This window comes from Ranitomeya imitator, chromosome 4 (genome assembly GCF_032444005.1).
Source record: "Ranitomeya imitator isolate aRanImi1 chromosome 4, aRanImi1.pri, whole genome shotgun sequence".
Taxonomy (NCBI): domain Eukaryota; kingdom Metazoa; phylum Chordata; class Amphibia; order Anura; family Dendrobatidae; genus Ranitomeya; species Ranitomeya imitator.
Window position 1 is genome coordinate 540,743,376 of NC_091285.1, and position 23,906 is coordinate 540,767,281.

The window sequence follows — 23,906 nt, forward strand, 5'->3', positions numbered from 1 at the left end:
CTAGAGGCAGCCGTGGATTGCGCCTAACGCTCCCTATGCAACTCGGCACAGCCTGAGAAACTAGCTAGCCTGAAGATAGAAAATAAGCCTACCTTGCCTCAGAGAAATACCCCAAAGGAAAAGGCAGCCCCCACATATAATGACTGTGAGTTAAGATGAAAAGACAAACGTAGAGATGAAATAGATTTAGCAAAGTGAGGCCCGACTTTCTGAACAGAGCGAGGATAGGAAAGGTAACTTTGCGGTCGACACAAAACCCTACAAAAACCACGCAAAGGGGGCAAAAAGACCCTCCGTACCGAACTAACGGCACGGAGGTACACCCTCTGTGTCCCAGAGCTTCCAGCAAGCAGGAAAAAACAAATAGACAAGCTGGACAGAAAAAAACAGCAAACAAAATAGCAAAGCGGAACTTAGCTATGCAGAGCAGCAGGCCACAGGAACGATCCAGGAGGAAACAGGTCCAATACTAGAACATTGACTGGAGGCCAGGATCAAAGCACCAGGTGGAGTTAAATAGAGCAGCACCTAACGACTTCACCACATCACCTGAGGAAGGAAACTCAGAAGCCGCAGTACCACTTTCCTCCACCAACGGAAGCTCAAAGAGAGAATCAGCCGAAGTACCACTTGTGACCACAGGAGGGAGCTCTGCCACAGAATTCACAACAGTACCCCCCCCTTGAGGAGGGGTCACCGAACCCTCACCAGAGCCCCCAGGACGACCAGGATGAGCCATATGAAAGGCACGAGCAAGATCGGGAGCATGGACATCAGAGGCAAAGACCCAGGAATTATCTTCCTGAGCATAACCCTTCCACTTAACCAGATACTGGAGTTTCCGTCTAGAAACATGAGAATCCAAAATCTTCTCCACAATATACTCCAACTCCCCCTCCACCAAAACCGGGGCAGGAGGATCAACAGATGGAACCATAGGTGCCACGTATCTCCGCAACAATGACCTATGGAATACGTTATGTATGGAAAAAGAATCTGGAAGGGTCAGACGAAAAGACACAGGATTAAGAACCTCAGAAATCCTATACGGACCAATGAAACGAGGTTTAAACTTAGGAGAGGAAACCTTCATAGGAATATGACGAGAAGATAACCAAACCAAATCCCCAACACGAAGTCGGGGACCCACACAGCGTCTGCGATTAGCGAAACGTTGAGCCTTCTCCTGGGACAAGGTCAAATTGTCCACTACATGAGTCCAAATCTGCTGCAACCTGTCCACCACAGTATCCACACCAGGACAGTCCGAAGACTCAACCTACCCTGAAGAGAAACGAGGATGGAACCCAGAGTTGCAGAAAAACGGCGAAACCAAGGTAGCCGAGCTGGCCCGATTATTAAGGGCGAACTCAGCCAAAGGCAAAAAGGACACCCAGTCATCCTGATCAGCAGAAACAAAGCATCTCAGATATGTTTCCAAGGTCTGATTGGTTCGTTCGGTCTGGCCATTAGTCTGAGAATGGAAAGCCGAGGAAAAAGACAAGTCAATGCCCATCCTAGCACAAAAGGCTCACCAAAACCACGAAACAAACTGGGAACCTCTGTCAGACACGATATTTTCTGGAATGCCATGTAAACGAACCACATGCTGGAAGAACAATGGCACCAAATCAGAGGAGGAAGGTAATTTAGACAAGGGTACCAAATGGACCTTCTTAGAGAAGCGATCACAGACCACCCAAATGACTGACATCTTTTGAGAGACGGGAAGATCTGAAATAAAATCCATAGAGATATGTGTCCAAGGCCTCTTCGGGACCGGCAAGGGCAGAAGCAACCCACTGGCACGAGAACAGCAGGGCTTAGCCCGAGCACAAATCCCACAGGACTGCACAAAAGTACGCACATCCCGCGACAGAGATGGCCACCAAAAGGATCTAGCCACTAACTCTCTGGTACCAAAGATTCCAGGATGACCAGCCAACACCGAACAATGAACCTCAGAGATAACTTTATTCGTCCACCTATCAGGGACAAACAGTTTCTCCGCTGGGCAACGATCAGGTTTATTAGCCTGAAATTTTTGCAGCACCCGCCGCAAATCAGGGGAGATGGCAGACACAATTACTCCCTCTTTGAGGATACCCGCCGGCTCAGATAAACCCGGAGAGTCGGGCACAAAACTCCTAGACAGAGCATCCGCCTTCACATTTTTAGAGCCCGGAAGGTACGAAATCACAAAGTCAAAACGGGCAAAAAACAGCAACCAACGAGCCTGTCTAGGATTCAACCGCTTGGCAGACTCGAGATAAGTCAAGTTCTTATGATCAGTCAAGACCACCACGCGATGCTTAGCTCCTTCAAGCCAATGACGCCACTCCTCGAATGCCCACTTCATGGCCAGCAACTCTCGATTGCCCACATTATAATTTCGCTCAGCAGGCGAAAACTTCCTGGAAAAGAAGGCGCATGGTTTCATCACCGAGCAATCAGAACTTCTCTGCGACAAAACAGCCCCTGCTCCAATCTCAGAAGCATCAACCTCGACCTGGAACGGAAGCGAAACATCTGGTTGACACAACACAGGGGCAGAAGAAAAACTACGCTTCAACTCTTGAAAAGCTTCCACAGCAGCAGAAGACCAATTGAGCACATCAGCACCCTTCTTGGTCAAATCGGTCAATGGTTTAGCAATACTAGAAAAATTGCAGATGAAGCGACGATAAAAATTAGCAAAGCCCAGGAACGTTTGCAGACTTTTCAGAGATGTCGGCAGAGTCCAATCATGGATGGCTTGGACCTTAACAGGGTCCATCTCGATAGTAGAAGGGGAAAAGATGAACCCCAAAAATGAAACCTTCTGAACACCAAAGAGACACTTTGATCCCTTCATAAACAAAGAATTAGCACGCAGGACCTGAAAAACCGTTCTGACCTGCTTCACATGAGACTCCCAATCATCCGAGAAGATCAAAATGTCATCCAAGTACACAATCAGGAATTTATCCAGGTACTCTCGGATGATGTCATGCATAAAGGACTGAAACACTGATGGAGCATTGGCAAGTCCGAATGGCATTACTAGATACTCAAAATGGCCCTCGGGCGTATTAAATGCCGTTTTCCATTCATCGCCTCGCTTAATACTCACAAGATTATACGCACCACGAAGATCTATCTTGGTGAACCAACTAGCCCCCTTAATCCGAGCAAACAAATCAGATAACAACGGCAAGGGGTACTGAAATTTAACTGTGATCTTATTTAGAAGGCGGTAATCTATACAAGGTCTCAGTGAACCATCCATCTTGGCTACAAAAAAGAACCCTGCTCCTAATGGCGACGATGACGGGCGAATATGCCCCTTCTCCAAGGACTCCTTCACATAACTCCGCATAGTGGCGTGCTCAGGCCCAGATAAATTAAATAGTCGACCTTTTGGGAATTTACTACCAGGAATCAAATCGATAGCACAATCACAATCCCTATGCGGAGGTAGGGTATCGGACTTGGGCTCATCAAATACATCCCGGTAATCAGACAAGAACTCTGGAACCTCAGAAGGGGTGGATGACGAAACAGTCAGAAATGGAACATCACCATGTACCCCCTGACAACCCCAGCTGGACACAGACATGGATTTCCAATCTAATACTGGATTATGGACTTGTAGCCATGGCAACCCCAACACGACCACATCATGCAGATTATGCAACACCAGAAAACGAATAACCTCCTGATGTGCAGGAGCCATGCACATGGTCAGCTGGGTCCAGTACTGAGGCTTCTTCTTGGCCAAAGGCGTAGCATCAATTCCTCTCAATGGAATAGGACACTGCAAGGGCTCCAAGAAAAACCCACAACGCCTAGCATACTCCAAGTCCATCAAATTCAGGGCAGCGCCTGAATCCACAAATGCCATGACAGAATATGATGACAAAGAGCAGATCAAGGTAACGGACAGAAGAAATTTTGACTGTACCGTACCAATGGTGGCAGACCTAGCGAACCGCTTAGTGCGCTTAGGACAATCAGAGATAGCATGAGTGGAATCACCACAGTAGAAACACAGCCCATTCAGACGTCTGTGTTCTTGCCGTTCAACTCTGGTTAAAGTCCTATCGCACTGCATAGGCTCAGGTTTAAGCTCAGGTAATACCGCCAAATGGTGCACAGATTTACGCTCACGCAAGCGTCGACCGATCTGAATGGCTAAAGACATAGACTCATTCAGACCAGCAGGCATAGGAAATCCCACCATGACATCCTTAAGGGCTTCAGAGAGACCTTTTCTGAAAATAGCTGCGAGCGCACCTTCATTCCATTGAGTGAGTACGGACCACTTCCTAAATTTCTGACAATATACCTCTATCTCATCCTGACCCTGACACAGAGCCAGCAAATTTTTCTCTGCCTGATCCACTGAATTAGGTTCATCGTACAGCAATCCGAGCGCCAGGAAAAACGCATCGATATTACTTAATGCAGGATCTCCTGACGCAAGAGAAAATGCCCAGTCCTGAGGGTCGCCACGTAAAAAAGAAATAATGATCCTAACTTGTTGAACTGGGTCACCAGAGGAGCGAGGTTTCAAAGCCAGAAATAGTTTACAATTATTTTTGAAACTCAGAAATTTAGTTCTATTTCCAAAAAACAAATCAGGAATAGGAATTCTCGGTTCTAACATAGAATTCTGAACCACAAAGTCTTGAATATTTTGTACTCTTGCCGTGAGCTGATCCACACATGAAGACAGACCTTTAATGTCCATCGCTACACCTGTGTCCTGAACCACCCAAGTGTCTAGGGGAAAAAAAAAGGCAAAACACAGTGCAGAGAAAAAAAAATGGTCTCAGAACTTCTTTTTTCCCTCTATTGAGAATCATTAGTACTTTGGGCCTCCAGTACTGTTATGATAAGTTAATTCAGTACCACAATGGACATAGAGGTCAGAGCACATACAGTGACCTGACAATAACCCAAAAACATAGAACGAGCTCTGAGACGTGGGAACTCTGCTGACCGCAATCCCTAATCCTCTCCAATCACACTAGAGGCAGCCGTGGATTGCGCCTAACGCTCCCTATGCAACTCGGCACAGCCTGAGAGCCTGCACGCGCTCTTGTGCATTTAATTATTGTTTCTGTTTAACTCTGACACCCTAGTAGTGATGTCGAGCGCAAGAGGTCTAGAGGAACTCTTTCCCTAAGCCTTGGGATAGAGTTGTGACTGTGACTCCTTGCTTGTGCTCTTTGTGGCCCTGTGACACAACAGGGTTCACTTCCTTCATGCCGGGCGACGCTAACCCATGTGTGTATCCACATTATGCCGCCATATAGTCCGTCATTACTCAGCAGTAGGTTCCATCTCTGCACGGTGGACCCCGGGCTGCGATTGCACCTTATACCATCTTCCTAATTATTTGGTGCTTTCAGCTAGCCCTAACACTCAATGTCGAACTCACCAAAAATAACAGAAAATGTTCAAGACCAAAACAAATTTTCAACATTCAATGCTTTCCATATTCAAACAGCCTTTGACGAGTCTTTGAAACAACTACACAAGGATATTTTGTCTTTTAAAAGCTGCTTGGCAAACTTTGAGCATATCAAGAGATAAAACATTTTTAAAATAAGAGGTATCCCAGATTCAGTACAACCGTCTCAATTGAAAAAATAAGTCTGAAAAATGGTCTCACGATTACCACCAAGAGTAAAAGAAGAAAATTTAATTGGTAATGTCTAGTGTTGAGCGATACCGTCCGATACTTGAAAGTATCGGTATCGGATAGTATCGGCCGATACCCGAAAAATATCGGATATCGCCGATACCGATATCCGATACCAATACAAGTCAATGGGACATCAAGTATCGGAAGGTATTCTCATGGTTCCCAGGGTCTGAAGGAGAGGAAACTCTCCTTCAGGCCCTGGGATCCATAGGGATGTGTAAAATAAAGAATTAAAATAAAAAATATTGATATATTTACCTCTCCGGCGGCCCCTGAACTCAGCGCGGGTAACCGGCAGGCTTCTTTGTTCAAAATCAGCGCTTTTAGGACCTGAGAATCACGTCCCGGCTTCTGATTGGTCGCGGGCCGCCCATGTGACCGCCACGCGACCAATCACAAGCCGCGACGTCACCGCAAGCTATTAGCGCGCTCATTTTTGAAAAATGAGCGCGTTAATGACTTTCAAAGACGTAGCGGCTTGTGATTGGTCGCGTGGCCGCGACCAATCACAAGCCGCGACGTCTTTGAAAGCCATTAACGCGCTCATTTTTAAAAATGAGCGCGTTAATAGCTTGCGGTGACGTCGCGGCTTGTGATTGGTCGCGGCCACGCGACCAATCACAAGCCGCTACGTCTTTGAAAGTCATTAACGCGCTCATTTTTAAAAATGAGCGCGTTAATAGCTTTCAAAGACGTCGTGGCTTGTGATTGGTCGCGGCCACGCGACCAATCACAAGCCGCTACGTCTTTGAAAGTCATTAACGCGCTCATTTTTAAAAATGAGCGCGTTAATAGCTTGCGGTGATGTCGCGGCTTGTGATTGGTCGCGGCCACGCGACCAATCACAAGCCGCTACGTCTTTGAAAGTCATTAACGCGCTCATTTTTAAAAATGAGCGCGTTAATAGCTTGCGGTGACGTCGCGGCTTGTGATTGGTCGCGTGGCCGCGACCAATCACAAGCCGCTACGTCTTTGAAAGTCATTAACGCGCTCATTTTTGAAAAATGAGCGCGCTAATAGCTTGCGGTGACGTCGCGGCTTGTGATTGGTCGCGTGGCGGTCACATGGGCGGCCCGCGACCAATCAGAAGCCGGGACGTGATTCTCAGGTCCTAAAAGCGCTGATTTTGAACAACGAAGCCTGCCGGTTACCCGCGCTGAGTCCAGGGGCCGCCGGAGAGGTAAATATATCAATATTTTTTATTTTAATTCTTTATTTTACACATCTCTATGTATCCGATACCGATACCCGATACCACAAAAGTATCGGATCTCGGTATCGGAATTCCGATACCGCAAGTATCAGCCGATACCCGATACTTGCGGTATCGGAATGCTCAACACTAGTAATGTCTACTGTATAGAAATCCTAGACCGAGTTTCTTTTAATGGTATAGCAAGAGATGTCATAGTGTCCTTCTACTCTGAGTGGATCAGAAATGATCTACTTGCACTGACAAGAGACTCCAAACAGCTACCGTCTCCATACAACTTAACTTTGTGTAAAGATCTTTCAAAAACCACTATGCAAACAAGGAGATCGTTTTGTCATATTACATGCGAATTTCAACGAGCTAGAATTCGTTATCGCTGGACTCAAACATCCTCCATACAAGTTACATATGCATCGAAATCTTTCATCACTTCATCTCCAGAGGAGGGCATTGATTTTTTAAGACAACTGGGAATCACTACCTCCTTACTTACACAAAGCTTCTCTCCCACATGTCCGCCTCCGCACGGCTTCTTTCCTATATGATGAACCACGTTTGTTGCTCCTAATTTTCATTCCGCTACATTAAAAACCAAAACACCTATAATAAATCCTATATGGTTAACCAAGCAATACAAATACACCTACAAAGAGAGGCACCACACGAGAACAATTTTAAAATTAATGTTTATTCATAGCAAAAAATAAAAGCAAGACCACATATGGTCATAAAAAGCCAAAACAGGCACAGGTAAGAAACCACAAACATAGGAAAAGAAATATGGACGAACCTGGAAACTAATAGTACAAATACCAGTGTATATAACTCTCACTTAGGCAAAAAAGTAGTAAAATTTAGAAACGGACACATGATAGCACCAATTTAGTAATTACTAGCCTGTGCTATAAACTCTTCAGTACAAGTATAGATAAATATTAAGATGAATAGATATATAAATAAAGAAATACAAGGAAAACAGGCATGTATGAGGTATCAGTGAATGAAGCTAAATGTGCCGTATATGACAACATGCACAGTAACCAAGTACAACCATCTTAAACACATGTCCAATACAATGCAAAAGAAACACACACTCATTTACCAGATACAATAGAGAGAGTCCAGGAGTCCACCAAACCCGACGCGCATTTCGCAACGAAATGCTTCGTCCAGGAGTCAACCCTTTTGCACTCAGTGGCTTTTATCACAGTTCTCCCACAGACAGGTTTGCAGATTACACATAGCTGCTTTCAGCTAAGTACTAGCACATATATGGGTTGCAGAGTACACAGTGTTTTTTTGCACAGTGCACTGTCAGCATCTGTCCCTCACTACATCTGCATCTTATACCTTTATGCATTTGTAATTTATACAGGCCAGGTCACACAGTGCACAGGCCAATCACAGCCATGCCAATACTTGTCATGGCTGTGATGGCTTGGGAAAGTGTCCACAGTCTAATAGCATGTTGGTTGGCTGTACAGCAGCCTTTCAACAATCTTTATTAGACTGGTGAAAATGAACAGAAAATCAGATGTACAGTGAAACGTTTGTGTTCCGGTTTGATGATCCCTACTTACTGTTCCCCACTGTACAAACATACAGATTACCATATCAACTTTGTTGGCTTTACTGCATGACTACTCCTGACACCATGGCCACCCTCGTGACTATTCACAGATAATGTTAAATACTTTACTACTTTATTCTCTTCCTTTATTGTGGAAGAAATATCTATTTGTAGCACCCAGGTTACCTGTTGCTGCAGTGATGTTGCTTTTCCTCCGGGGAAGGTAATGTCATGCTTAGAGGCAAAGGAGTTCTCTTCACCAGGTAAGGCATACACATCCAACACATTCTGAATTCAGGCCAGGAGGGGGAGCTCAAGACCCGGATTCAGGGGAGCTTCCCTAGGCTTTATGCTTCCTGGCCTGGAGGAGGAGCGAGTTTAGTTGTTCAGAGACACAGAAGCAGAAGAAGGTCTGCAAATAAGTGCAGACAGAGAGGCCTGGCAGCCACAAGTGAGCTGCAGTCTCTGGAAAAGGAGAGAATCTGTTTGGTTGCATGTGGAGCAGCCGGAAGGGAAGTAGCACAGGAGAGAGACAGAGCTCAGAGGAGAACTGTGACAGGGCACCCTCAGAGCTGAAGTGCAATAGCCGGGAACCAGGAGCCTGAGGCTTTCGTGGACTCTAGGACACGGAGCAGAACTGGAGGGCACTACACTTTATGTCACCTGCCCACACCACGCCTGAGACGCAGCAGCACTGGAGGAGCCCGGGGCATCTGAGAGTCCTTGTAAAAAGGCTCAAGCTGCCCGTCGTGCAGGTACCTATCCCAGGACAGGGGGAAACTGGAGGACTTTGTAGGAAGCTTAAAGCAGCAGGGACCTCACTTAGAAAGGCGCAAGTAGGAAAGGCTCATGGACCTCTACTGGGAAAGGAGAACTCTCACTTGCCTCTGAGCAGGCCGGACCACCATCACCCGTGCGTTGTACCCTGGACTGTGGCCTGTCACCCACAAGTAAACGAGGTAAAGACTTATCACTTGTCTCCTCCATTTATTCACCGGCTACACCATCTACACCACACACCATAGGACCCCTGGGGACCCCATTTCACCTCTGGGAAGTGTAACATCTGGGCTGCTACAACATCCCCCAGGGGACCCCTCTAATGCAGCGTCGGTCCCCCTATTGACCAAACTCCACAGGTGGGGTCACGACAAACTTTGAACATTTAACCCCCTTTAACATTGATGCCCAGGGCCACGTATCGGGTCGCAGCCACCGTGACATCCCCTTTGCGACCAGACCCGGTACTGAATATCCCACTGCCTTGTGGGCACATCATATTTATGTCTACTTATCTCAATAACTATTGCAGGGATCTATACTCACACCACTGTTCTTGAGGTAGGCACATGAAGCGGAATCACTGACATGTCCAAGCAAGTTTATTCAAAAGGCATAAACTTCTCTGGTTATAAAAATACAAATGAGTAGCCTATTCTGGCATAAAGTAACAAGCAGGAAAAAAAAGGTATGCAGCCCTTGTAGTACAGCGGGTCAGCCTGCACAGGTCAGTGTCTTTTACAACACACACAATGGAGGTCTCCAAGCCTCCGGCCACAGACACTGAATGAGGCAATTGGCCTCTATTTTATTCACCAAACCACAACCCTGGGGTCGGATATATGAGCAGTCATTCCCACCTATCTCTTATGACGACTCGTAAAACCTGGCCCTGGAGCAGCCCAAAACAACCCTCTCAGCACTATATGTGATGGAGCATACCTCCGAGCTCACATCACCACAGCTAATAGCCATGATGACACATATCTCCCCTCAAGGGCTTGTCCAGCAGCCATAGTACACAATCTCTCTATCTAACTATAGATAGATCTATATAGACAGAAATAGATAGATACAGCCCTGGCAAAAATTAAGAGACCACTGCAAAATTTTCAGTTTGTCTGATTTTTCTCCTTATAGGCATATTTTTGAGTAAAATGTAAATCATTTTATTCTATAAACTACTGACAACATGTCTCCGAAGTTCCAAGCAATAAATTTTGTATTTATTTTCTGAAAATGAGAAATGGTCAAAAGTACAAAAAATGCATTGCTTGCAGACCTTAAATAATGCAAAAAAAGTTCATAATCATTTAGAAACAACAATACTGATGTTTTAACTCAGAAAGAGTTCAGAAATCAATAGTTTGTGGAATAACCATGATTTTTAGTCACAGCTGTCATGCGTTTTGTCATGCTTTCCATCAGTCTTTCACAATACTTTTGGGTGACCTTATGCCACTCCTGGTTCAAAAATGTAAGCAGTTATTCTTTGTTTGATGGCTTTTGACTATTCATTTTCCTCTTGATTACATTCCACAGGTTTTCAATGGGCTTCAGGTCTGGAGATTGGGCTGGCCATGACAGGAATTTGATGTGGTGGTCCCTCATCCACACCTTGATTGACATAGCTGTGTGGCATGGCGCATTGTCCTGCTGGAAAAAAACAATCCTCAGAGTTGGGGAACATTGCCTGAGCAGAAGGAATCAACTGTTTTTCCATGATAACCTTGTATGCGGCTGGATTCATACTTCCTTCACAAAGATTAACCTGCCCAATTCCAGCTTTGCTGAAACATCCCCAGATCATCACCGATCCTCCACCAAATTTCACAGATGGTGCAAGACACTGTGGCTTGTGCGCTTCGCCAGGTCTCCGACTAACCATTAGATGACCAGGTGTTGGACAAAGCTGAAAATTAGACTCATCAGATAAGATTATTTTACTCCAGTCATCTATGATCCAATCCTATAAAAGGTGAACACTGCCACTTGTTTGTTGCTTGAGAAAGGCTCACAATCCTGAGCCAAAACGTCACAATTTTGGCCAATTAAATAGACACATTTTTCATCCTGAATTGGTGTGCTGCCTTCGTTTTTTGTCTGTATATATATGATAAATAAATAGATATACATTAGATAGACTTATTGTTGCCAAAATGTTGCCACACCACCAGGGCTAGTAAAGTCCTTTTTGCACTTTGAGGAGTATTGGAGTGCTGCCTCTTTTTTTCTACTTTTATGCTGCATTGCAAGGAAGGGATTCCAAGCGTGGGAGGCCGTGCACCCAAAGTATCTTTAAATTTGTGCTGTTCCAGTATTTGTCATAGATAGATTCAAAGTTCAAACAAAGAAATTATCCTAATAAATTGTTAGAATATTGGAGGGATAAGGTGAAGGGTATAGAACATGACAACCTTCTAAATAATGTAACCAAAAAGGACAGGATAATGAAGATAATAACTTTGCTAACCACCTTTTTTAAAGACACAGGAGAGGTTTTCTTCTGATGGCTCTTCCATGAAAGCCATATTTGTGCAGGTGTCTCTAAATAGTAAAACAATGTACCACAACTTCAGAGTCTGCTAAATCTTTCTGAAGGTCTTTTACAGTCAAGTCAGAGATCTGATTTGCCTCTCTAGCAATCCTACCAGCAAATTTTGCATGACTTTCAGACTTTATCTTGACGTCCACTGTTCCTGTTAACTGTCATTTGCTAATTACATTTCAAACTGAGGAAAGGGCAACTTGAAAATGCTTTACTATCTTTTTATAGCCTTCTACAGCTTTATGGGCCTCTACCATTTTTATTTTCAGAGTGCTAGGTGGCCGCTTAGAAGAGCCAAGGGCTGCTGTTTTTATGTACAAGATTTGCGGAGGCTGGGTTTTTATAAAGCTGGGAAATTTGGATCACCTTGCCTTTCCTAATGATGATAGTGAACAAGCCATAACCCTAACAAGCTAATTAAGATCTGAAACCTCAGATAGAGCACAGAAATCTCCAAGGTGTCATCTTTAAATTAAGGTCTTTTTCAGATCATTTAATCTCTAACTTGCTTAACTGTTCACAATAACAGTAATTTTGATCAGGAGTGCACAAACTTTTAAATATCACTGTATAATAGAGATGTGCAGATCAGGCAATATTCAAATTCACCTCCTCAAACTGATTTTGTGGGGAAATTTAATCATTGTAAAAAATTTTAATGTCCCTTATTATGCTTTGTGGTCTCTCCTTTTCCCTGAGCATAATAAATGTGATATACAAAAAAATGAAAAATAAATCCCCATATTCACATCACTGCTCACCCCTGTGGCCACTCCACTCCTCATAGTCACCATTTCCAGTCTAGGTCGTATCTCCTGACCCACACCTCTCAAGTTGAAATTTCAAGGCTTCCAGCTCTAAAGATGTCTGGAAGGAATCTGTGCTAACACTTGGAATGTCATGACATTATGACATAACTTGCAAAACCCTTCCCAGACCTCATCAAAGCCAGAAGTCCTTGTCTAATGTGAAAAGGCAGCTAGGACTGGCGGGTGATTGTGATAAGCAGAGGGGCCAAAAAGATGAGTATAAGGTTTTTTCTTTATTTTTTGATTGCTCTTTGTGCATAATTTTAAAAGCCAGCGGCCGCCATTTTGCTGAGTCTGCAGGATAGGAAATTGCAAAAAAAAACCTATTTCTGAGACTGCAGGCTTTTGTAAAATTCTAGTACAATTCCATTCCACATGAATTTATTTGCTCATCTCTAGAGTATAACTCATTGAGATTTTTCATTGTTTTAATAAGTTCTAGTTAAAGGCTTTAACTTGTGTTTTTGATAAAATCCCATCTAGTCCATGGATATTCAGTTTTTGATTATATTATTACAAGAAATATCCTGTTCTGCTTGAGGACCCAGCGTGCGCTTTTCATAAAGCACAGTCCAGCCACCACTAGTCTTTTTTACTGATGCAGTTTTATATCATAAGAGGCATAATACTATTTAATAAATGTTTTCGCGGTGGGGAAAAAAAACAATTACGGATATATCTCATGAAGCATCCAGATTAAACGCTCAAGTTTATACTTGCAATTTTCATGACTAATAACTTTGTAAAACCTTGCTTGTACAAGGAATGTTTAAGTGATAAATTATAATAGCAAAAAGTCTGCAGTCACATTCATCAAACAAAGTGATGGTTTGTGTTTGCGCTGGCATTTATGCAGCCAGAGAAATAACTATACTTCCTCAACTAACGTGCTGCATTAGCATTGCATTATTCAGGGTAATGACCACATAAGCACTCCAGGATTATGGAGGTCCCTTGTGATGGTCAAGTATTTGTGTCTCAGTTCTTTTGCAGGGAATCTATCACTAGGATAAACCCTCCTAAGCCGTCTATATGGGCATGTATGATATAGGAAGCTGAATAAAATGATACCCTGACTTCTGTGATCAGATGTTTGTTTAGAGGCTAGGAATATAAATGAAATAGGGACTTATGAGTGTTTGGGGATGTTAGAGATACATTTATTGAGCAGGGCTTGCAAGGGGTCTTTTTTAAGGTTAAGGTCAGTGACTGAAAGAATGAGGACATATACCCTGATTCAAAGCCTGCAAACTATGGAGCATAACCACTATATATGGTACATTTCACTGTGGAATTACAGCCTCTAAAACAATTGTTGGGGACTACTTTGGCCACCCTAGCTGGGGTCAGATACCATCTTGTCAGTACTTTGTAATTAGTTTGCAACATTAAGGTATTTAATATTTCTACAGTAGAGGAGGAAAATGTTTAACTTTTTAAACCTGTTTTAATGGCAATTGAGGCCTATTTGATTCTTCTGATTTTGAATATCGGCAGATTCGCTTATCTCTAATTATGAGTTTTCACTCTTTGCACTGATGAGGGCTGACAAGTCGGAAATGGCTTCAGATAGATCCCTATTTATTAGTTAAAAGAAACTAATAAGCTGACATTCATCACACACTTTATGGGCTTCATTTAGTTTTAATTCTCCTATCTTACAATAAAAGATATGGATCTTGCAAATGAAACCCACACACAATTCCTCCTATATCAATATACAACTATAACTCGAAAATGATTAATCGAATGCAAGTAAATCACATTTAAATTATTTCACCATTGAGACACACTATCAGATGTGGGAGTCTTTACTAGTTATAAAAACCACAGACAGCAAACATTTTAGGAGGATACTTGCTTTGAACAGTCTATTTTTATATTGCCAATAAAGCCACGATTAATCAAGACTTGCATTTTATGCTAGTTTTAATGTGGACTCATGCTGGAGTTAGATGCTCCCGATTTATTAAGCAATGCACACCTCTTAATGAACCCAGCACATCTGACAATTGATGAGCACCTTCATGTGCGACTCTCTACAAATCTTACTCCAATCAGGGATTGGAGTAAGATTTGTTGCGCAAGTAATACTGTCACACCCCATTCCGCTTACTGTGTCAAAGCTGGTGAAAAATGGTACAAATTACTGCCAAAATATGTAAAATCATAAAGAAGACTCGCTTTGTGTCCAAATTTCATGACTTTTCAAATATTTTTACACCAGGGTTAAATTTCTGACAGTGCTTGGACGCCAAAAATACAGATAATATATGGAGAAATATGATGGAAAGAGTTAAGTTCATCAGACAGCAGAGTAAATTAAGTGGGTATTCCATCTTTCTACTGTACATCTATGTAGTTTCTGATGAAAAATGTATAAATATCTTCAATTACCGCTTAAAGACTTTGTCCACTACTCAGGCAACCACTTCTCCATCTGAGTGCTTGCCCTCATTAAAATAAAAGCACTTTTACTCACTTGCGGTGCCGTCATCATTCCAGTGGTGTCATCACTCACTCTCCCATTGCTCACATGACATTGTTATGTCATGCAAGTGCAGCGCCCCAGGGTCCTGGTTGTTGCAGTAATACCATTCTCCTCTAGGAGGGAGTGATATTACGTTTGGAGGCAAAGAAAGACAACTGAATCCAGGTATCACAAACATACAACACATTTTGCACTCCAGGCCACCAGGGGGAGCTCTGCTCCTATTTATTAGGGCACTTCTCACACTTAGGTAAAACCGGTTGCCTCGGGAGGAAGTTAGTGAGTTGCTGGCTGAGCTTTGCTCAGGTAGTTGGTCCCTGACAGGGGTGGGATCCTGTCAGAGATCAAGATAGAAGGACATGGACATGGAGCTGTGCGTGCCCTGAGAGCTTCCAGAAAGAGACACTGAAGGAGAACTGTATTGTAGAGAGGGTGAAGAAGTTGTAGCAAATGAGTGGATATCAAAGGAGAAGAGCACTACACAGGCTGCCTCTTTCTGAGGCGCAGGACCCCGGTAGCTGGAACACCGAGGGAACAACGATCCTTTATGCCTTGCTCCAGAGACCAGAAGGACAGCTAATTTCATGTTACCTGTCTGCCTCTACACCCAGGAGGCAAGGTGGCACCCCTTAGAAGCTGGGGCATGATAGAGTCCCTGTAAAATGCCTCAAGCCACCGGTCATATGGGTTTGTCCTATCCATCTGGGGGACTGAGAGACATAACATCTACAACATCTGTGAGGACCTTATGAGAAGCTTAGCAGAAAGGTACTACAACACCACAGCACTAGAGGAAGGCTACTGATTTCTCCCTGGACAAAGGGACTCTGGATTTGCCTCCAAACCGGCCGGACTCTGCCTGCCCTGTGGTCTGGTGCACTGGACTGTGCATGTTGAAACCTTCAGTAAAAGGTAAAGAGAATGCAACCTTGTTTCCTCGTTCTTCACTGCACCTCTCACCATCCACCATCTACTCACTGGGAAGCCCTGGGGACATATGTTATGTTTGCTAATGACAGGTGTTATGAAGGCAATCCAGAAACACAGTGTGCTTAGCGATCAGAGCGCACACAGTGATCTGACAAATACCCAAAAATACAAGAACGAGCTCTGAGACGTGGAAACTCTGTAGATTACACACCTGATCCTATCCTAAACACAACTAAAAGCGGCTGTGGATTGCGCCTAACAACTACCTAGGCAACTCGGCACAGCCTAAGAAACTAGCTAGCCTGAAGATAGAAAAATAGGCCTGACTTGCCCCAGAGAAATTCCCCAAAGGAAAAGGCAGCCCCCCACATATAATGACTGTGAGTAAGATGAAAAGACAAAACGTAGGGATGAAATAGATTCAGCAAAGTGGGGCCCGATATTCTAGGACAGAGCGAGGACAGTAAAGTAAACTTTGCAGTCTACAAAAAACCCTAAAGCAAAACCACGCAAAGGGGGCAAAAAAAACCCCACCGTGCCGAACTAACGGCACGGCGGTACACCCTTTGCGTCTCAGAGCTTCCAGCAAAACAAAAGACAAGCTGGACAGAAAAAAAGCAGCAAAAAAGCAAAAGGCACTTAGCTATACAGAGCAGCAGGTCACAGGAACAATCAGGAGAAGCTCAGATCCAACACTGAAACATTGACAAGGAGCAAGGATAGCAGCATCAGGCGGAGTTAAGTAATGAAGCAGTTAACGAGCTCACCAGAACACCTGAGGGAGGAAGCTCAGAAGCTGCAGTACCGCTTGTGACCACAGGAGTGAATTCAGCCACAGAATTCACAACAGTACCCCCCCCCTTGAGGAGGGGTCACCGAACCCTCACCAGAACCCCCAGGCCGACCAGGATGAGCCGCATGAAAGGCACGAACAAGATCGGAAGCATGAACATCAGAGGCAAAAACCCAGGAATTATCTTCCTGAGCATAACCCTTCCATTTAACCAGATACTGGAGTTTCCGTCTAGAAACACGAGAATCCAAAATCTTCTCCACAATATACTCCAATTCCCCCTCCACCAAAACCGGGGCAGGAGGCTCAACAGATGGAACCATAGGTGCCACGTATCTCCGCAACAACGACCTATGGAATACATTATGTATGGAAAAGGAGTCTGGGAGGGTCAAACGAAAAGACACAGGATTGAGAACCTCAGAAATCCTATACGGACCAATAAAACGAGGTTTAAATTTAGGAGAGGAAACCTTCATAGGAATATGACGAGAAGATAACCAAACCAGATCCCCAACACGAAGTCGGGGACCCACACGGCGTCTGCGATTAGCGAAAAGTTGAGCTTTCTCCTGGGACAAGATCAAATTGTCCACTACCTGAGTCCAGATCTGCTGCAACCTATCCACCACAGAATCCACACCAGGACAGTCCGAAGACTCAACCTGTCCTGAAGAGAAACGAGGATGGAACCCAGAATTGCAAAAAAATGGAGAAACCAAGGTAGCCGAGCTGGCCCGATTATTAAGGGCGAACTCAGCCAACGGCAAAAAGGACACCCAATCATCCTGGTCTGCAGAAACAAAACATCTCAGATATGTTTCCAAGGTCTGATTGGTTCGTTCGGTCTGGCCATTAGTCTGAGGATGGAAAGCCGAGGAAAAGGATAGGTCAATGCCCATCCTACCACAAAAGGCTCGCCAAAACCTTGAAACAAACTGGGAACCTCTGTCAGAAACAATATTCTCAGGAATGCCATGCAACCGAACCACATGCTGAAAGAACAAAGGTACCAAATCAGAGGAGGAAGGCAATTTAGCCAAGGGCACCAGATGGACCATTTTAGAAAAGCGATCACAGACCACCCAAATGACTGACATCTTTTGAGAAACGGGAAGGTCAGAAATGAAATCCATCGAAATATGTGTCCAAGGCCTCTTTGGGACCGGCAAGGGCAAAAGCAACCCACTGGCACGAGAACAGCAGGGCTTAGCCCTAGCACAAATCCCACAGGACTGCACAAAAGTACGTACATCCCGTGACAGAGATGGCCACCAGAAGGATCTAGCCACTAACTCTCTGGTACCAAAGATTCCAGGATGACCAGCCAACACCGAACAATGAAGTTCAGAGATAAGTTTATTAGTCCACCTATCAGGGACGAACAGTTTCTCTGCTGGACAACGATCAGGTTTATTCGCCTGAAATTTTTGCAGCACCCGCCGCAAATCAGGGGAGATGGCAGACACAATGACTCCTTCCTTGAGGATACCCGCTGGCTCAGATAAACCCGGAGAGTCGGGCACAAAACTCCTAGACAGAGCATCCGCCTTCACATTTTTAGAGCCCGGAAGGTACGAAATCACAAAGTCGAAGCGAGCAAAAAATAACGACCAACGGGCCTGTCTAGGATTCAAGCGCTTGGCAGACTCGAGATAAGTCAAGTTCTTATGATCAATCAATACCACCACGCGATGCTTAGCTCCTTCAAGCCAATGACACCACTCCTCGAATGCCCACTTCATGGCCAGCAACTCTCGATTGCCCACATCATAATTACGCTCAGCGTGCGAAAACTTCCTGGAAAAGAAAGCACATGGTTTCATCACTGAGCAATCAGAACCTCTCTGTGACAAAACCGCCCCTGCTCCAATCTCAGAAGCATCAACCTCGACCTGGAACGGAAGAGAAACATCTGGCTGACACAACACAGGGGCAGAACAAAAACGACGCTTCAACTCCTGAAAAGCTTCCACAGCAGCAGAAGACCAATTAACCAAATCAGCACCCTTCTTGGTCAAATCGGTCAATGGTTTGGCAATGCTAGAAAAATTACAGATGAAGCGACGATAAAAATTAGCAAAGCCCAGGAACTTTTGCAGACTTTTCAGAGATGTCGGCTGAATCCAATCCTGGATGGCTTGGACCTTAACTGGATCCATCTCGATAGTAGAAGGGGTAAAGATGAACCCTAAAAATGAAACTTTCTGCACACCGAAGAGACACTTTGATCCCTTCACAAACAAAGAGTTAGCACGCAGGACCTGAAAAACCATTCTGACCTGCTTCACATGAGACTCCCAATCATCTGAGAAGATCAAAATGTCATCCAAGTAAACAATCAGGAATTTATCCAGATACTCACGGAAGATGTCATGCATAAAAGACTGAAACACAGATGGAGCATTGGCAAGTCCGAACGGCATCACTAGATACTCAAAATGACCCTCGGGCGTATTGAATGCAGTTTTCCATTCATCTCCTTGCCTGATTCTCACCAGATTATACGCACCACGAAGATCTATCTTAGTGAACCAACTAGCCCCCTTAATCCGAGCAAACAAGTCAGATAACAATGGCAAGGGATACTGAAATTTAACAGTGATCTTATTAAGAAGGCGGTAATCAATACACGGTCTCAGCGAACCATCCTTCTTGGCTACAAAGAAGAACCCTGCTCCCAGTGGTGATGACGATGGGCGAATATGTCCCTTCTCCAGGGATTCCTTCACATAACTGCGCATAGCGGCGTGTTCGGGCACGGATAAATTAAATAATCGACCTTTAGGGAATTTACTACCAGGAATCAAATTGATAGCACAATCACAATCCCTATGCGGAGGTAGAGCATCGGACTTGGGCTCTTCAAATACATCCTGATAATCAGACAAGAACTCTGGGACCTCAGAAGGGGTGGATGACGAAATCGACAAAAATGGAACATCACCATGTACCCCCTGACAACCCCAGCTGGATACCGACATGGAATTCCAATCCAATACTGGATTATGGGTTTGTAGCCATGGCAACCCCAACACGACCACATCATGCAGATTATGCAACACCAGAAAGCGAATAACTTCCTGATGTGCAGGAGCCATGCACATGGTCAGCTGGGCCCAGTATTGAGGTTTATTCTTGGCCAAAGGTGTAGCATCAATTCCTCTCAATGGAATAGGACACCGCAAAGGCTCCAAGAAAAACCCACAACGTTTAGCATAATCCAAATCCATCAGATTCAGGGCAGCGCCCGAATCCACAAACGCCATGACAGAAAACGACGACAAAGAGCATATCAAGGTAATGGACAGAAGGAATTTGGACTGTACAGTACCAATGACGGCAGACCTAGCGGACCGCTTAGTGCGCTTAGGACAATCAGAAATAGCATGAGTGGAATCACCACAGTAGAAACACAGACCATTCAGATGTCTGTATTCCTGCCGTTCAAATCTAGTCATAGTCCTATCGCACTGCATAGGCTCAGGTTTAACCTCAGGCAGTACCGCCAAATGGTGCACAGATTTACGCTCGCGCAAGCGTCGACCGATCTGAATGGCCAATTACAAAGACTCATTCAAACCAGCAGGCATAGGAAATCCCACCATGACATCCTTAAGAGCCTCAGAGAGACCCTTTCTGAACAAAGCTGCCAGTGCAGATTCATTCCACCGAGTGAGTACTGACCATTTCCTAAATTTCTGACAATATACTTCTATATCATCCTGACCCTGGCACAAAGCCAGCAAATTTTTCTCAGCCTGATCCACTGAATTAGGCTCATCGTACAGCAATCCGAGCGCCAGGAAAAACGCATCGACACTACTCAATGCAGGGTCTCCTGGCGCAAGAGAAAATGCCCAGTCTTGAGGGTCGCCGCGCAAAAAAGAAATAATAATCAAAACCTGTTGAATAGGATTACCAGAAGAATGAGGTTTCAAGGCCAGAAATAGCTTACAATTATTTTTGAAACTTAGAAACTTAGTTCTATCTCCAAAAAACAAATCAGGAATAGGAATTCTTGGTTCTAACATAGATTTCTGATCAATAGTATCTTGAATTTTTTGTACATTTATAACGAGATTATCCATTGAAGAGCACAGACCCTGAATATCCATGTCCACACCTGTGTCCAGAATCACCCAAATGTCTAGGGGAAAAAAAAAAAAGTGAACACAGAGCAGAAAAAAAAAAATGATGTCAGAACTTTTTCTTTCCCTCTATTGAGAATCATTAGTTTGGCTCCTTGTACTGTTATGTTTGCTAATGACAGGTGTTATGAAGGCAATCCAGAAACACAGTGTGCTTAGCGATCAGAGCGCACACAGTGATCTGACAAATACCCAAAAATACAAGAACGAGCTCTGAGACGTGGAAAATCTGTAGATTACACACCTGATCCTATCCTAAACACAACTAAAAGCGGCTGTGGATTGCGCCTAACAACTACCTAGGCAACTCGGCACAGCCTAAGAAACTAGCTAGCCTGAAGATAGAAAAATAGGCCTGACTTGCCCCAGAGAAATTCCCCAAAGGAAAAGGCAGCCCCCCACATATAATGACTGTGAGTAAGATGAAAAGACAAAACATAGGGATGAAATAGATTCAGCAAAGTGGGGCCCGATATTCTAGGACAGAGCGAGGACAGTAAAGTAAACTTTGCAGTCTACAAAAAACCCTAAAGCAAAACCACGCAAAGGGGGCAAAAAAAAACCCACCGTGCCGAACTAACGGCACGGCGGTACACCCTTTGCGTCTCAGAGCTTCCAGCAAAACAAAAGACAAGCTGGACAGAAAAAAAGCAACAAAAAAGCAAAAGGCACTTAGCTATACAGAGCAGCAGGTCACAGGAACAATCAGGAGAAGCTCAGATCCAACACTGAAACATTGACAAGGAGCAAGGATAGCAGCATCAGGCGGAGTTAAGTAATGAAGCAGTTAACGAGCTCACCAGAACACCTGAGGGAGGAAGCTCAGAAGCTGCAGTACCGCTTATGACCACAGGAGTGAATTTAGCCACAGAATTCACAACAGACATACTTCACCTGTGGGAAGGTATACCATCTAGCTGCCATAACATCACCCCAGTGGACCCCTTAAAGCAGCGTCGGTCACCCTGACCGAATACCACAGGTGGTGTCACGAACATATCCCTTTAAAGACCTTTCCCCTTTTATGCGGACGTCCCAGGGCCACGGACCGGGCCAGCCACCGTGACAGCCCCCTGTGAACCGAAGGACCCGGTACTGAGTACCTCACTGCCCTTGGAGGCGATCCACGATCACTGTGCCCAGTCAGCACAACCTTCACTGTTCCCACCTTCGGACAATTCGAACATCAAGAAGTAGTAAGAGAGCAGATGCAGCCATGACTTCCTGCTGATGTTTGATTCGTCCGAAAGTGGGCACAGTGAAGCTGGTGCTGATTGATTGCAGGACTTGCATGACGAAGGAACGTCATGTTAGCACTGAGAGAGAGCGTGCCAACCCCACTGAAACGGCACCAACACAGGAGGTGAGTAGTGATGAGCGATTACATTTGGCACTGTTCCTTAGTAGCACGAATAATACGGTATTCGGGCTAGTTGTTACTCGGTGAGTAATTAGGTATTCGCCTCAGTATTTTCAAGTGGCCTGCTCAGCATGTTTGGCACTTTACTTGCAGCCAATGAACATACTGGGCTTGATTGGCTGGCCTTCCAGCATCATAGGAAATATTTAAAGGCTTCCGGCACCATCTTATGCACAATGCAGCCGGAAACAGCATATGGAGAGCATAGTTTGAGCATAGGGACAGTGCAAGTAGTGTAGGCAGAGTGATAGGAATTTATACTGAACATTTATTCATTCCAAAAAGCTCTTAAGAGCTGAAGATTGTGAAGAGATTAGATTACTTGTTTGTTAGGTAAGAATTTCAGTACTAGTAAGAGATTTAATACTAGGGAGGGTGGGTGAAAAGCAGGCATCTGGGTGGGTGTTTTGATCATTACAAGTACATGCTGCAGATCTCTGCTGTTTTGCACTGTGTTGTATGGTAGTGAATATTAGGAACAAACTGTAGGATTAGGGTGAAATAAGAAGGGTTTCATCCACTACAATAATATCCAAATGATCTATTTGTAGAGGGAAATAAATATTAGTAACAGCATATACAAAACAATTTTTGGGAGCTACATAATATTCCTGCAAAGTATCCTTTTTTTTACGCAAAATAATACTCATCAGTGCCAGCATATAGTAACACCCATTCTTTAATCTAATTACTAAATAATATTCCTCATCTATTGCTTTAATACTATATATTTGCCTAGCAGTTGTGCGACTGTCAAAAAACCTCTTGAGCTATGGAAACATCACTATTTCCCATTAATTTCCCGGGGTCTGCTGTTGGCATGCCTCATGAAGGCGATTTTAAAAAATCCCCCCCCAAAAAAAAACGTTTGTTTAAAAAATAGCATTTCTTTATCTAGCAGTTGTTCGATTGGCGCAATCTGGGCAGAGATAATCTTATGTGACAACTTAGCGGGAGCAAATATTTTTGCTACTCAGCATTTGGAGTGTGTCAGCAAGGTGATTAAAAAAAATCATAATTTCCATTGTTTTAAAAAAAAATAGCATTTCTTTATCTAGCAGTTGTGCAACTGGAACAATCCAGGTACAAATAATCTTACGTGACAATTTAGCGGAGACAATAATCTTCATTGCTCAGCATTTTGAGTGTCTCAGCAAGGCGATTGCAAAAACAATTCATAATTTCTATTGTTTTAAAAAACTGCATTTCTTTGTCTAGCAGTTATGTGACAGGCACAATCTGTGTAGAGATAATCCTACGTGACAATTTAGCAGGGACAATAATCTCAATAATCTTCATTATTCCGCATTTGGAGTGTGTCAGCAGGGTGATTGAAAAAAAATTATCTAGCTTTAAAAAATTGCATATCTTTATTTAGCAGTTGTGCAACTGGCGCAATCTGGGCAGAGATAATTTAACGTGACAATTTAGTGTGGCAATAATCTTGATCCTGATGTGTGTGGCTCTCCCCTGTAATCCTTGTGGGTGAAAAGAGCCGGTACCTCTGCC